Source organism: Pteropus medius, unplaced genomic scaffold, assembly GCF_902729225.1.
Source record: "Pteropus medius unplaced genomic scaffold, Ma_sr-lr_union100, whole genome shotgun sequence".
Taxonomy (NCBI): Eukaryota; Metazoa; Chordata; class Mammalia; order Chiroptera; family Pteropodidae; genus Pteropus; species Pteropus medius.
Genome location: NW_024353517.1, coordinates 6,762,211 through 6,775,735, shown reverse-complemented (window position 1 = coordinate 6,775,735; position 13,525 = coordinate 6,762,211). Strand labels below are relative to the sequence as shown.

The 13,525-nt window shown below is 35.8% G+C and overlaps 1 protein-coding gene across 4 annotated transcripts in view; it reads right to left on the bottom strand.

Moving 5' to 3' along the window:
• TP63 (tumor protein p63) overlaps positions 1–13,525 on the bottom strand; it is a 210,070-nt gene that overhangs the window by 33,178 nt on the left and 163,367 nt on the right. The gene's annotated exons all lie outside the window — the stretch shown is intronic.

Here is a 13,525-nt window from a genome sequence, read left to right as displayed (position 1 = left end):
GATAAGTTTACATGGTGATTATATTGTGTCAAATACATAGGTCATCTTGAGCAGAATTGATATCATAGCAATATTGTATCTTCTAATCCATGAACATGATATTTATCTCCATTTATTCAGAACATCTTTAATTTCTCTCAGGGATGTTTTGTAGTTTTCAGTGTGCAAATCTTACACGTCATTAATATTTTAGACTTTTCCCTATGCATACTAACACACACAAATTTATACAAACTGGGGTATATAGAGGTGTTTGACATCCTCTTTTAATTTCACATATCATGACTATGTTCAAATTTAAAAATATAATTGTAAGTGTTTGTAATTATAGATTAAAAAGGGATATATCATTTAATCATGCCTCTTATGTAGTATAAATTTTACTCCAGTTTAAAAATATTAAATATAACATTGCAGAGCACATTTTAGCACAAAAAGCTTTAGTACATAAATCAGTTTTAGCTGGATCTCTTGAAACTGAATAGTTCAGTCAATGCACATTTGAGTGTTGTAGAGAAGTCTGAGGTCAATTTGAATTTTCTTCCTTTAAATTAAGTAAACTGCTTATTTCTCCCTGGATCCTTGACAAATTTTGTTTCCTTATTTTGTTTTGTTTTATTTTAAGTAAAAATGTTTCTAAGTGTATTCTTTTTTTTTTCTTGAAGTTACTTAGAAATTGGTGAGCTCTTTGAACTTAAATGCTTAAACTCAATTTTTCTTTTCTTTTTTTACTTACATTTTTGTTCCTTCTGTTCTTATTAATTTCAAGGACCATGTAAGTCTTACTTTTGAGCCCCATTCTCTATCCACCATGCATTTTATCTACTCAGACAATTAATTGCTAGCATCTTTTCCTTTTGTTTGCATTATAGGAAAGCTTCTTGAGTTTGTTTTTCATATTATGCATATGGTTTTCTGAAATTAATTCTGTTCTATTCCACTATAAATAATTTAATTTCTTTTCTTGCATTTCAAATGTCCATCCTTATCTCCTCTATCTCCTTTTGCCCTTATCCAGTCATCTTTTCATCAGAGCCTGATCTAGGTTTATTATTTTATTCTCCCAATTTGTAATGCTTATTTTTCATTGCTTTGTACTGAAGCAATCATCTAAACATTTTTCTAGTTGCTAGGATGCTTTTGCTTTCTTTGGTTCATTAAAATAATGTTCCCTTATAATTATCTATTTATTTTTTTAAATATAGGCTCTTAATTTGCTTCTGTAGTTTTCCATAAATATAGCAAGATATAATCAGAGCTAGTATTTGTATCCCTCATGTCTTTTTGACATTTTTAAATTCAGTTCCATAAGCCTTTTAAATAATAAAATTGCTACAGGATTCTGTCAATAGCTTGAGTTTCCAATTTAATTAGGCATTTTTTTTTCTTGGAATTTATAATATTTTAATGGAAAGTTAAGAGTGACTACATTAGAATCTGCTTATTAGTTGCCATTGTAAATGTGGAATTAGATCTATCTCATTTGAACATCATTCAATAACTATGGAAGAAACGTATACTGTACACATATTTTATGGTTCTAAGTCCTCTGTTCTATACTAGAAGTAGAGAAAAATAAGATTTTAAAAAACCCGGACTATAAGAACTTATGTATCCTCACTGTGTAGAACAGTCCTCAAAACATAAAATTAATTAAAAGAAAAAATATTCAGTCTTTACCCTCAAGTTACTCAGTTTAGAGGCAGAGTGAAACACAAACACAAATATACTGGGTATAACAGAGGTATGTAAAAAGAGTTATGGAGTTATAGAGGATGACAATTAACTACTAGTTAATAAATTTGATATTTATTGAGCATTTTATTCAAGGCTCTGTTTTAGGTTCAGAAATTCAGCAATGAACAAAGCAAAGTCCATGTTCCAAAGGTGCTAACATTCTAAAATTAACAAATAAAGATGATGCCAGATGGTAATACGTGCTATAAAGAAAAGAAAATCAAAGTAAATTTAAAGGAGATAAAGAGTCAAAAGCCAGGAGTTGGGGAGCTGAGAAGGATATTATTTTATCTAGGGTTTTCAGAGACGGATTCTTTGATAACTTATATTTTAAAAAAGATCTGAAAGAAGCACTGGAGTGACCCATGCGTATACTTGGAAAAATAATGTTTCAGTTACTGGAGACAGCAAGTATTAATGTCCTGGGGTGAGTGTGTCTGTCATGGAGGCCAGTGTCACTGGAAAACCAAGAGCGAAGACTATAGTAGTGGGGGATACAACAAGAAATCAGAGAGAAAATGGGGCCCAGATCACGTAGATCACATAAGGCCAGTGTTAAGGACTTCGGCTTTCCTTGATATGAGATAGAAAGCCACTGAACAGGTTTGAGAAGGTGGCATGATCTAATTTGTATTTAATAAGATTCTGGCTGTTATGTGAAGAATTGACTTTATGAATCAAAGATGGAAGTAGGGAGACTGATAAAGAAGCTATTGCAAATAATCCAAGTAAAAAATGAGAGGGGCTTAGACCAGCTGTGGAATTGGTGAGAAGCAGTTGGTTTCTGGATATATTTTAAACAGATTCACTGATAGATCGGTTGGAGATAAGAGATAAAGAGAAAAGTAAATGTAGAAGAAAGTTTCATAGAAGTAGTGATATTTAAACTAGGCCTTAAAAGACAAAAAAAGGATCATCCATCGACTAGACGATGCACCCAAGAATGGGAGTAAGGGAGAGCCAAGAGGCAGAAAGCAGACTTTCCATGAAGAGAGAACATCATGAATAGAAGCAAAGGGATGTTGACTATGGTTGAAATATAGATGAGCTGGGATGAGGAGGAGGTGTAGAGTAGAAAGCAATGAAGCTGAGCAAGGATAGCAGTTACCAGACTCTGAGGAGCCTTGGATGTTACAAGAGACAGGTGAACTCTTCCAGCAGGCAAAGAAGAGTCACTGGGGATTATAAAGCAAATCTATTCAGTTCTATATATTAAGCAAAACAAATATAGTAGGAATGAGACTGGAGCAAAGGAGGAAGAAGAATGACTTATCAGGGACTATTCAGGCAATAAACCAAGAGAAGTAGAACAAAAAGGTGGAAAGATGGAAGAAGTGTTTTGGACTTAGTAAAAGTCAGTCTTCAATAAATGAGGGTTAGTTTTAACACAGGGCTCCCAATATTCATTAGCAAAATGAGATCTGCCTTAATTGACAAATAGAAAAAAGCAAAGATAATTAATTTTAATTCTAGACAAAGAAAATAAAACAACATGAGGTAACACTGGAATTAATAGTTTCGTTGTGAAAGAAAAGGGCTTAGTTTTCAAAGTCAAGAGCATTGGAAAAGGATTCTTAACCAACAGCAACAACAGTAAGGAACATTTACTGGACTAGGGGTCAAAAGACAAGATTTAAATTCTGCCTTTTCTATTCTTTCCCTATTTATTATTCAATCCCTTGACCTCTCACAATTACAAAATTAAAAAATATACATATTTAATCATACAATATACATCTCGGAATGGAGGAAAAAAATTACAAAGATCAACATAAAAGCCACGTATTATGATTATTACTGAAGCCTCATATTTCTAATATTCTTCACATAAAGTGTTTAATATAGCTTAAGTAATTCTTGAAAAATTGTGAAAACATTATTTCAACCTGGTCAGGAAGCGGCTGTTGCCAGATAATAGTCTGCTGAAGTCTGAATATTGACCATTTACAGTGAATCACACAGTTCATATTTACCTGCTGGTAGTCAGTTCTAAACCATACGATTAGATTCATTTGTTAAAAATGAATAAATTTGGTTTATATGCTTTTATACATTTTAAAAATACACATGCATATATCCATAAGTGCATGTAATATAATTCTGTCCTTAAAATTTATTTAAATTACACTGCTCAAAATTTAATCTTAGTAATCTGCTATTTCCACTTCCCATTTTTTCAAGATTTATCCATGTTTTTACATATAGATGTATTTCATTTATTTTAATAGTTAGAGAGCGAGAAGAGAATGAAGGTAGACTTTTTGCTTTATCTCTATTTAAAGAAAGGATTTGAAGCAATATGGAATTAAAATAAAAACATTTTGGTAGGTACTAAGATATCTAAATTTACTGTTTTTTGTATGCTTGAAATATTTCCTAATTAAAAATTTTAATGAATAGATTTAGCATGAGCAGCACCAACCTGTAAAATTGTTACAGAGTTATGATTTTAGAAGATAGAGAACAGAAATAAGATGTTAGAACACAGAGGAACATTAAAGCATGTCTTGTCCAAATCTTCCTCTTTCCTTAATTTTCAGATATAAAACTTAAGCTTAGGGAATAAAGCTGGTTCATTGATTCAGCAAGTATTTAGTGGGCACCTGCTTTATGCCAGGCTCTGTCCTGGGTCCCAGGGAATAAGCAATCACCCTTACCCTAAGGGAGTTGATTTCAAGGAAATATTGACATTAAATTATTTCCAAAATTGTGATACATATTCTGAAGAAAAAGCAGAGGGAGACTTGGCACAATGTAAGGGTTCTACTTAGTTTGCAGGGTCAGGAGGGCATCCCTGAAAAAAAAAAAAAAGATTTCTAAAGGTTGCACAACTAACTATAGTCAATGTGGGGATGAAGTCAGATTTCCTTTCTTTACAAAAGCTAATACTTTTACAACTAGATCATGCTCTGGTGACTGAGTTCCCATAGAAAATTAAACTGATATTTTAAACCAAGTACTTGGTCCTATGTTTCTATTATTGTCACCTGTTTCAAGGCATTTTTAGTTTAAGATAATATTGCTAAGCTTTTCTTAGAAAGTTAGACCAGAAAAAGCTTAGAGATCATTTGGTTCAGCCACTTCAGATACAAAGGAGGAATCCCAACAGCAGAAAGGAGATGAGACTTGCTCAAAAATACTCAGCGACAAGGACCATCTTGATCCACAGAATGTTCTTTTTCATGTACCATGCAGTCTTAATGCTCATGGTATGGGACCAAAGGGGAACCTGCACATTTGGTACTAGAGTAAATTTACCTAAACACACAATATTATTAGGAAAAAAAGATATAAAGCTCAGAGGTCATCTAAAAAATAAAATATGATCACCAATTTCCTACAGGATTACAAGGATATTCCATTATGCTCTTTGACTCAATATCACATTTTTATTAATTTGGTAAATAAGTTTGTCTCGGATCTGAGGTTTTCTTCCCTAAATTGTAACTATATTCTCAGAATGAGATCTTGAACATAAGAATAACGTGAAATTCTCACCAATGGTCTTAAGAATTGATTCTACTCCACCAGGTCCTATGTTTGATGAATCGGCAGTGGATTGTACTAATCCTTTTACATATTTAGGTAAGATAGCACATGGACATGTGGCTCTTTAAATTATACGAATCTTAATGTGAAAATAGAAAATGAAATACTGTGATAAAGAAAAAGTAAAAACAAAATAAAAAAGAAAAAGAAAAAGAAAAAGAAAGCACATGTGAAAGATTTACTTCCAAAGACGCGAAGTAATTGACCTTTCAAAAGGAGTCATAGATTTGTCACTCACTCACTAAAGAATTTCAAGCAGCTCATCTGATCTTCCAGAACGTGAGTTAATCATTCAAAGGGGGATAATGAGAGACCTCTATTAGATGATCTATGTTTCTTCTATTTTGAATATTTTATGATCTGGCAAAATCTGTTAGAGAACTCAGTTACCAATTTCACAGTGGCAAGGTAAACTCATTAAAAAGAATGTAGAAAACAAAGTGTTGATACTCTTTCTGATTTTTTTATAAGATATAAAAAGAGTAGGAATCGATGTATGTACTCATGTATATGTATTCACATTCATAGTGTGTTTATTCCTAGGAAGTATTAGCCTATAAGTAAGAATGAAGAGTCCATTATTTTGTTGGACTTCAACCAAATTTCCTCTTATGCAGTCTTAAACATCCACATGAACAATGTATTTCTACAGTGGCATAGAACAGAAATGCCTCAAAACTAACACATGAACTAAACTCTTTCTTGCTATACAATATCCCTGAAAAACAGAAAAGCAAGCTTTGCCTAAGTTTGTTTTGTTTTGGGAGGGAGAGGACGGAGTTTGGCATATTGAGTGAGCTGCTCAAAGACAAATATCATGTTCAAATAAAATAATTCCAGGGGATTTTGGAAAACCAGAGTAAATTCAGCTCCTTTACTAATAATATGTTGCAAAGAGAAGAGGGGGAAAAAAAGCATTCCAGTAACTACAACCTCACCATCACCACCTGCCTTAGTAGACATACTCTATTACACGCTCTTGGCTGCCAGACTGGTAATTCGGTATCACAACGCATAGAGATGCCAGCTAATATCAGCACACACCTGCATAATTTTTCAACAGCTTTCTTTCCTAAAGGTGTAACAAAGACCCTCCCTCCTTGCTCCATCAAAAAGAAAAACAAAAACAACTTTAATTTCTCAACCTCTCCCAGAAGAAATGCCATTCCATATGCAAATCTCAAATCAAAAGGCTACCTTGACCTACAAATCTCTAAGAATATAAATGGAATAAACTTCCATGAAATAAATAAATCAATAATTATATAGCCCACCTCTCTACTCAATCCATCATCAAGGAAAATACCTGTATAGGGTAGTTATAAATCCATCCTGATGCTACAATGCTAGCTTGAAGACAAATCCACATCTGGTATGCTATCATGCTAAAAGGAAATGTTTCAATTTTTTCCTAATGTAATACTATGTGCATTTTGAACTATTGGCCATTAGCCTACAGAATTAACCTTAGCATACAAAACCGGATGCAACAGTGGCCCATTAACACTTAGGGCAAGTTACCTATACTGAAGAGGATTGGGTCTTAAAAAAAGAGTAAAACCTATACTAAGGCATAAATACAACAACTTTTCTGGCCTTCTATGTGAATTTGGGTTGAATAAAAATAATGAGATTTACAAATAATCTAAAAGACAACCACCATTCATTAATAATTTGTTTTTCTTATTTTCAGACAGTTGAATTATCTTAAAACATGAAGTGACTTATTATTTTTTTTTTCTTTTTTAAACTGTATTCTTGGAAATTGTCAAATTTAAAAAAATTAAAAATGAGGATTTCAAAAGTTTTACTTAAGCAAATACACTCTAAACAAACACCAAGTTGATGTTCCATGATGCTATAATGGACTGTGTACCAAAATACCAAAAAATAAAAATAAAAAAGCAGGGGGAATGAATGCATATATATGGCTTGGGGATGAAATGAGGGTGTTCTCTTGAGAAGTCAACTTTAAAAAGTTAGATAAAAAACAAAATATCATTTGAGTGTTAACTATTGATCCTTCCTGTGATCAGATCACAGTTTTATTACCCCATTGCCACACTGTATCTATATAATGGAGCAGAAAACATTGCCCAAAGAATCATGAACAGGAAGTCAAGAGGACAGGACTCTAGCCTTCTACCTGTCCACTGACTTTCTGCAGCATCTTAGGCAAATCATTTCCCCTCTTGAGCTCCAGCTTCTTTATTCACAACTAAGGCATTTCACTTAGAACTGTACCGACTTTAAAGGAAGAGGAAATTTGCAAAGTGAGCTTGCAAACAGGTCCCTAGCCACCATATACTACTGAATCTATCATAATGATCGGCAGTAAGAGATCCCAAAACTGGCTCCACAGTCGTCTGGCAAGGTATTCACTTCTCCTTGTCTCCCTTCCTGCCACAGTTGTCTAGCTGCCAGACATGTACGAATTGTGTTCTTGATAATTAAAAAAAAAAAAAATCCTTCCTCCAAGCACTTTTCCTGATGGCTCCAGCCAAAGGGTCGCCTGTTGCCACCTGTCAGTTGTGGGGATTAATTACCTGAGCCGAGGCTGGGAGCGGCACATTCTTCTTAGGGCTGCGCCCACAGATGTTGACATCAAGCAAGTGGGTTGTCTGCTACCCGCTTACCGTGAAGACTAGCTGGGAGCCCACTGGGGCTGGCAGGTGTGTATATATGAGAGACCTCTCTGGGAGCCCAAGGCAGCTCTGCGGCCAGCTCTGGTCACCAGCTTGGAGGGGGGAGGGCGGGGAACTAAAGCTTGCCTGCTGGGGAGACAGCATGTTATCAGCGACCTTGCAAAGGGATGGGGGTGGAGCCCACCAGCCTCATTCTAGTTGCTTGAGGGTATGAATTTGGAAAGCCAGGTTAAAAAGATTTGACAGACCTGACTGGTAATTTTGCAACTTTATCTCCCCAGGAGGGTAAAATGATCTTTTATTTAGTGTCTCCTGTCAGTACCACCCCAGCCAACCCTGCTTGACCAGCAATACCATCCACAGTTACCTTCACAAAGTAGACACTGAAAGGCTTTCCTCAAAGTGATTTGTATACAACAGGTGCTCAATAAGTGTTAGGTTACATTTAATGTTTCCTGAAGTCACAAGAACAATAAGAAGAAAGCTTAGATGAGATGACTCTCCTATTTTACATGTGCAGAAACTGGGGCTCAAACATTTAAGGCCACACTTCAATAAATAGTAGAAATGAGAATAGAACTTCAGAGTTTGTTGTTTTCAGTACTGATTAAACACCTACAAACAACTGTCCTGACTTCTGGCCCTACACGTACATGCTCCATGTTCCTCAATAAAACAAACCTGGACATTCCCAGCAATACGGGAAGATACAATTATCTGCGGAGTAAAAATTTTTCTAGCAGGAACACTGGTGGGCAGAGAACTTCTACCCTTCATCCTAATGGATATATCTAGTTTAATTTCCCAAAGTGTAAATGAGAGATCAGACTCAGAGGAAAGGTCACACCAGACAGAAGTCAGCAATAAGATGGGATTAGAACCTGTGACTCCTAACTTACCACCTCATGATCTTTTCACTATAAAACATTCTTATAGCGCACCTCTCCAAGGTGTTATCTGTGGGCAGGATTGGTGGGCACATTGGAGAGCTTCCTGGACACACACACTATAGATAGAGGACAATCTATGCTTCCCTTCCACTGCAGAAGTGGCACGTCTGGCTGACCAGGACACTCTCCGGGGCTCTGAGTTTCAGCCATCATTTACCCTTAAGGGAGAAATAGCATCTTCCTTCCCTTTCAGAGTAACTCACTGTTCCCAACATCCTGCAAAGAAAGCCCTGGTGCCTACACCTGTCATTTCTCACTCTTTGGGGCCCAAACCTCATGGCCTTCACTGTTTCTTTAGCCTCTACCTTGGCAAATTGAGAAAGCAGCCTTGGACCACACAGGCACCAGTCCTGCCCATGGGAACATGTCCTCTACCCTGGTCCAGGATAGTGCCTCACACGTGGCTCTCAAACTAGAAAGAATTCTCCCTGGTGGCTGTCCTTCTTGGACTCCCCTTGCCCACCTGTATTAAAGTAGAAAGTTACTGTGAATACTTCTACACACACTCTTGTGCTCTCTTTTAATTTTTTTTTTTAGATGTACAGTTCCTAAATCTCTAGTCCCCACTAAAGGTTGTGTCTTTCCTGTGAACTAAAACACATTTAAAAACTATTCTTTACTGGAGGTACTTATGCCCTTATCCCTATGGAATGGCCCAGGCACCCTTTACAAGACAATACCAAACATATTTGTTCTCTTTCCATAGAATCATTGCTTGTTTGGGAATTTCATTTATACATCAACCCTAAAAGTGAGCCCTATATTCCTGTCATGATGATATGCTTAAATCTGTAGGATACTCTTTCTACTGGAAGGTGAGGTGGGTCTGTCTTATGACAGGAAATGAGAAAGTATGTCTAGGCAAGATGGAGGGTAATGGCGTCTATTAATTTCCATAAATGACATTATCGCTCACTTATCTGGGCAGTCTTTACCAACTTCTAGAGCATTTTCATGCATGCTATTCATTTAATTCTCAGCTAACTCTGAGAAAATCATCCGTATTCCCTTTTTGTCAACGAAGAATCAGAGGCTCAAGCAGATAAACTAGTTTATTCATAAAATAAGAGTAGAAAACGAGGTCAAACTTTGAATCTAGGTTTTAGCTTCGAATCCAGGGCATCTACTGTACGTGCACTCACATCATATAGTACATTGTACGATGTCTCCCTGTACATTTATGGAGTCTTTGCTGTGTTCAAGTCTCGTACTGCATGCTAGGGGAGAAAGGCGTGGGGATCATTCCTATGCTCCAGAATCTTACCATCTGGGAAAGCTCAATACATATAAACATTGCTGACACACAACAGAATATAAAATTAAGACACAAATATAATGAAACATGAATACCAAAGTATTTTCTGGATTCAAAGTCCCAGAAGGTTATTGAGGGGCTTTAAAAAATGTTTATCACCTCACAAGGATATAGGCTTATAAATACTGCAATACATACCCTCCAAGCCCTTATTGCATGTGCATACACAAGTAATCTCTGTTAAAAAGAGTTTAATGCTTTTTTCTTTTGAGAAGCAACATTAGGTCAATTCATTCCTAAAACAATTGTACAGCCTCCAACTTCAGGTTTCAAGTGGTAGACTGAATTTTGAATAGACATTTATAGTTTTGAAGATTACTACATGAAAAGGAAAAATTTAGTATGTGCATCTTTTAACGAACCATAGCATTCACCATGCTTAATGTATGCTCAAATAATCTCAGTACTGGGGAGCTGGGTGATGCAGCTGTAGGAAGCAAGATCCATGTTAGATGCACATATTTTTTTAATATGTCTAGGCACTTTGCTATGTTCTTTATGTCATATAATCTTTGCAGTTACCTGAGAGTAGATTATTATTACTCTCATTTGCCAGATAAGTAAACTGAGTTTCAGAAAGTTTCAATACGTTGCTCAGTTTTCTCCAGCTGCCAAGTGGCAGGGCCAGGTTCAACTCCAGGTTCCTCTGATGGCAGCACCGTTGGTACAACCTGTATTCCTCAGAGCACCGGGGAAGAGAATAGTCAGATGCACTGCAAAGCCTGTATGACTTTAGCCATGTGGTGTAGCCTGTCTGAGCCTCAGGTTCCTCATCTCTAAGACTGAGATAACACCAATACCTGCCATAAGCTTGTTGTGAGGGTTAAATGGGATTTATCTTCCAGTGCCAGGTCCCAGGTAAATGCTAGATGAACAGCAGTTCTCATCATTCCCTTACCATGTTTAGTCTTAGTAGGTATTTCCACTGTGCAGCTTTGTTGCTAGACCAGTGACCAGCAAAATTATTTTAATGACACCAAGTATTTTCAGTATAAACTTCTAAAGATTAATCTTTGACTCAAGTACTAGCTAATATTGTATGAGAAGATATGTTTCTAGGTTGAATCAGTAAACAAAGAAAATAGAAACAGAAAGAATAAAATTGGAAGGCCAGTTTTACCTCTAGAACTGAAACCAATATGGCTGGATTCTTAATTCTATTTCTGACATTGATAACAATGCATCTTGTTTTATTATTATTTTTCTGTGTGGGGGCGCAGTACAGATTCCACTTTGTACTTCTACTTACATCATATAAAGTATCATCCTACTGGACTGTCCTTCTGACAGGAACTAAGTCAGAACAGCAAGGAGGTTTAAATCTCTCCATTAGAGTACCAACAATAATTATTGAGAATCATTGTTACTCTGATATTTTATATCCTTCATTGCTTTCACCTCAGAGAAATGGATGCCCAGGTGTAGATATAATACGATTTAAAAATGAGGGAAACAACTCATAAATGGATTTTAAAACATAAACAGATGCCATGCGTGTTGATCTCCTCTGGCTTACTCTATTTTTATTACACTTAAGATACCAGGTGCTTTTAAGTGTGCTATAATGAACTTGTAAAAATTTTAAGGGACTTTATGTTTCCTTTAACTACAGCTATTCTAAGGTTCCAAGTGAAGAATGACAAGACGAATTTATTTCAAGGCTATACCACCTTACAGGCAAATTGCTGAGTTTCTTTATTACAGATCAGTACAGGAAGTCAACATGCTGAAATACTGAGACCCTATGTGTATTGTTAAGGTACTGCCAAAATGGAAAGGTGTAACTTAATAAATTAGATCAGATTTGCTCTTTAATACCTTTAAGCCAAGTCTTAAACTTCTGCTCTCCTCCCCCTTTTAAGATAAATCCAGAAGAACTAAAATAATTTTGAGATGTCTCTTTCCATTATTGGTAATTAGGAACTGTGTGGGACAATAATACATATTGGGGGTGAGGTTTAGAGGAGATAGGTGGGGAGAGATTTAAACAAACCTTTTCCTCTACTTGCAACACCTCTTAAAAGCTTATCATAATGTAACTTCCTATTTCTTTACAGTTCATTTGTTTAAGATGGAAACATGCTTCATCTTGCTCCCTTTTTCTTCTTTATAAAAATATTCTAATTAACCCCCATGGGGAAAAGTACGTAACGTGACTGTCTTAGTTGTACTGTAGAGTTATAGTTTATCTATCAAAATATTTTAACAATAATAAGAAAAATAATAAAACAAACCTGTTAAGAGCAGCTGCACTGCCAACAAATTTGAAACACTACCAGGAAGGACAAGAGAGAAGGAAACAGACATGGCATTTACAAGGTAAAAAGACTGCAGAAAGGAAGGACAGGAAGGAGAAAGGTGAGAGGAAGGAGAGAGAGGAAGGAGGAGAGGAAGAAGAGACACAAGAGGCTGTGGAAGGTAAATGTGATAGCTCGGCTTATAATTAAACACATGTGCAAACTTTTTTGTCACCTCACTAATGCTGAACTCAGTATGGTAAAAGGGCTGAAAATTTCATTTCTGCTTAAAGAGTTGTTGTTTGAGCTAAAAAAAGGAAGACCAGTAAAATCCAGAACATTTAGTAAAAATTTAATTTCAAAAACAGTAACTTTTTTTTAGCATAAGTATATCCCAAATACTGCATGGGGTATATTTATGCTAAAAATGTTTTGTTGGTTATCTTAAATGCATATTTAACGGACATCTTAGATTTTTTTCGCTGTATCTGGCTACCCTAGCTAGGAAGGATACACACACACGCACATACACACGCACGCACACAGAGAACACATATATACATACATGCATACACATTTTCATTACTAAAATTTTCAAATTTATTGAATTCCACATACACATCACCTGTCTTCAACAATTATTAATATTTTGCCAATCTTATTTCAGGACAAAGGGGTTTTGGGCAGTCAAGAATGAGGGGACTATTTTGGATGGAGGGAATAGCAGAAGACCAAGCATAGGGATGAAAAAGGAAAACAAAAAGCATCTTCTGATGACTGTGAAACATCAACTGTGGTGGTGGGACAGTGTGTGTATTTGGAATCACAGCTCACTATGAGGAACTCAATACTCACAGAAGCAGAAGGATCAAACTGGTGTGTAATCTCAAGGAAAGTTACATAACTCTTCATTTGAGAAGTGAGGGTAATACCTGCCAACTTGACAGATTTGTTATAGGGATTAAATGCGATAATATGTACATGTGTGTTTTGAAAAATATAAAGTATTTTACAAACAGAAGATTATTGTTATTAGTAGGAGATTGGGCCAAAAAAAAAAAAACACTTTGATCAGAGCATGACATGCTCAGA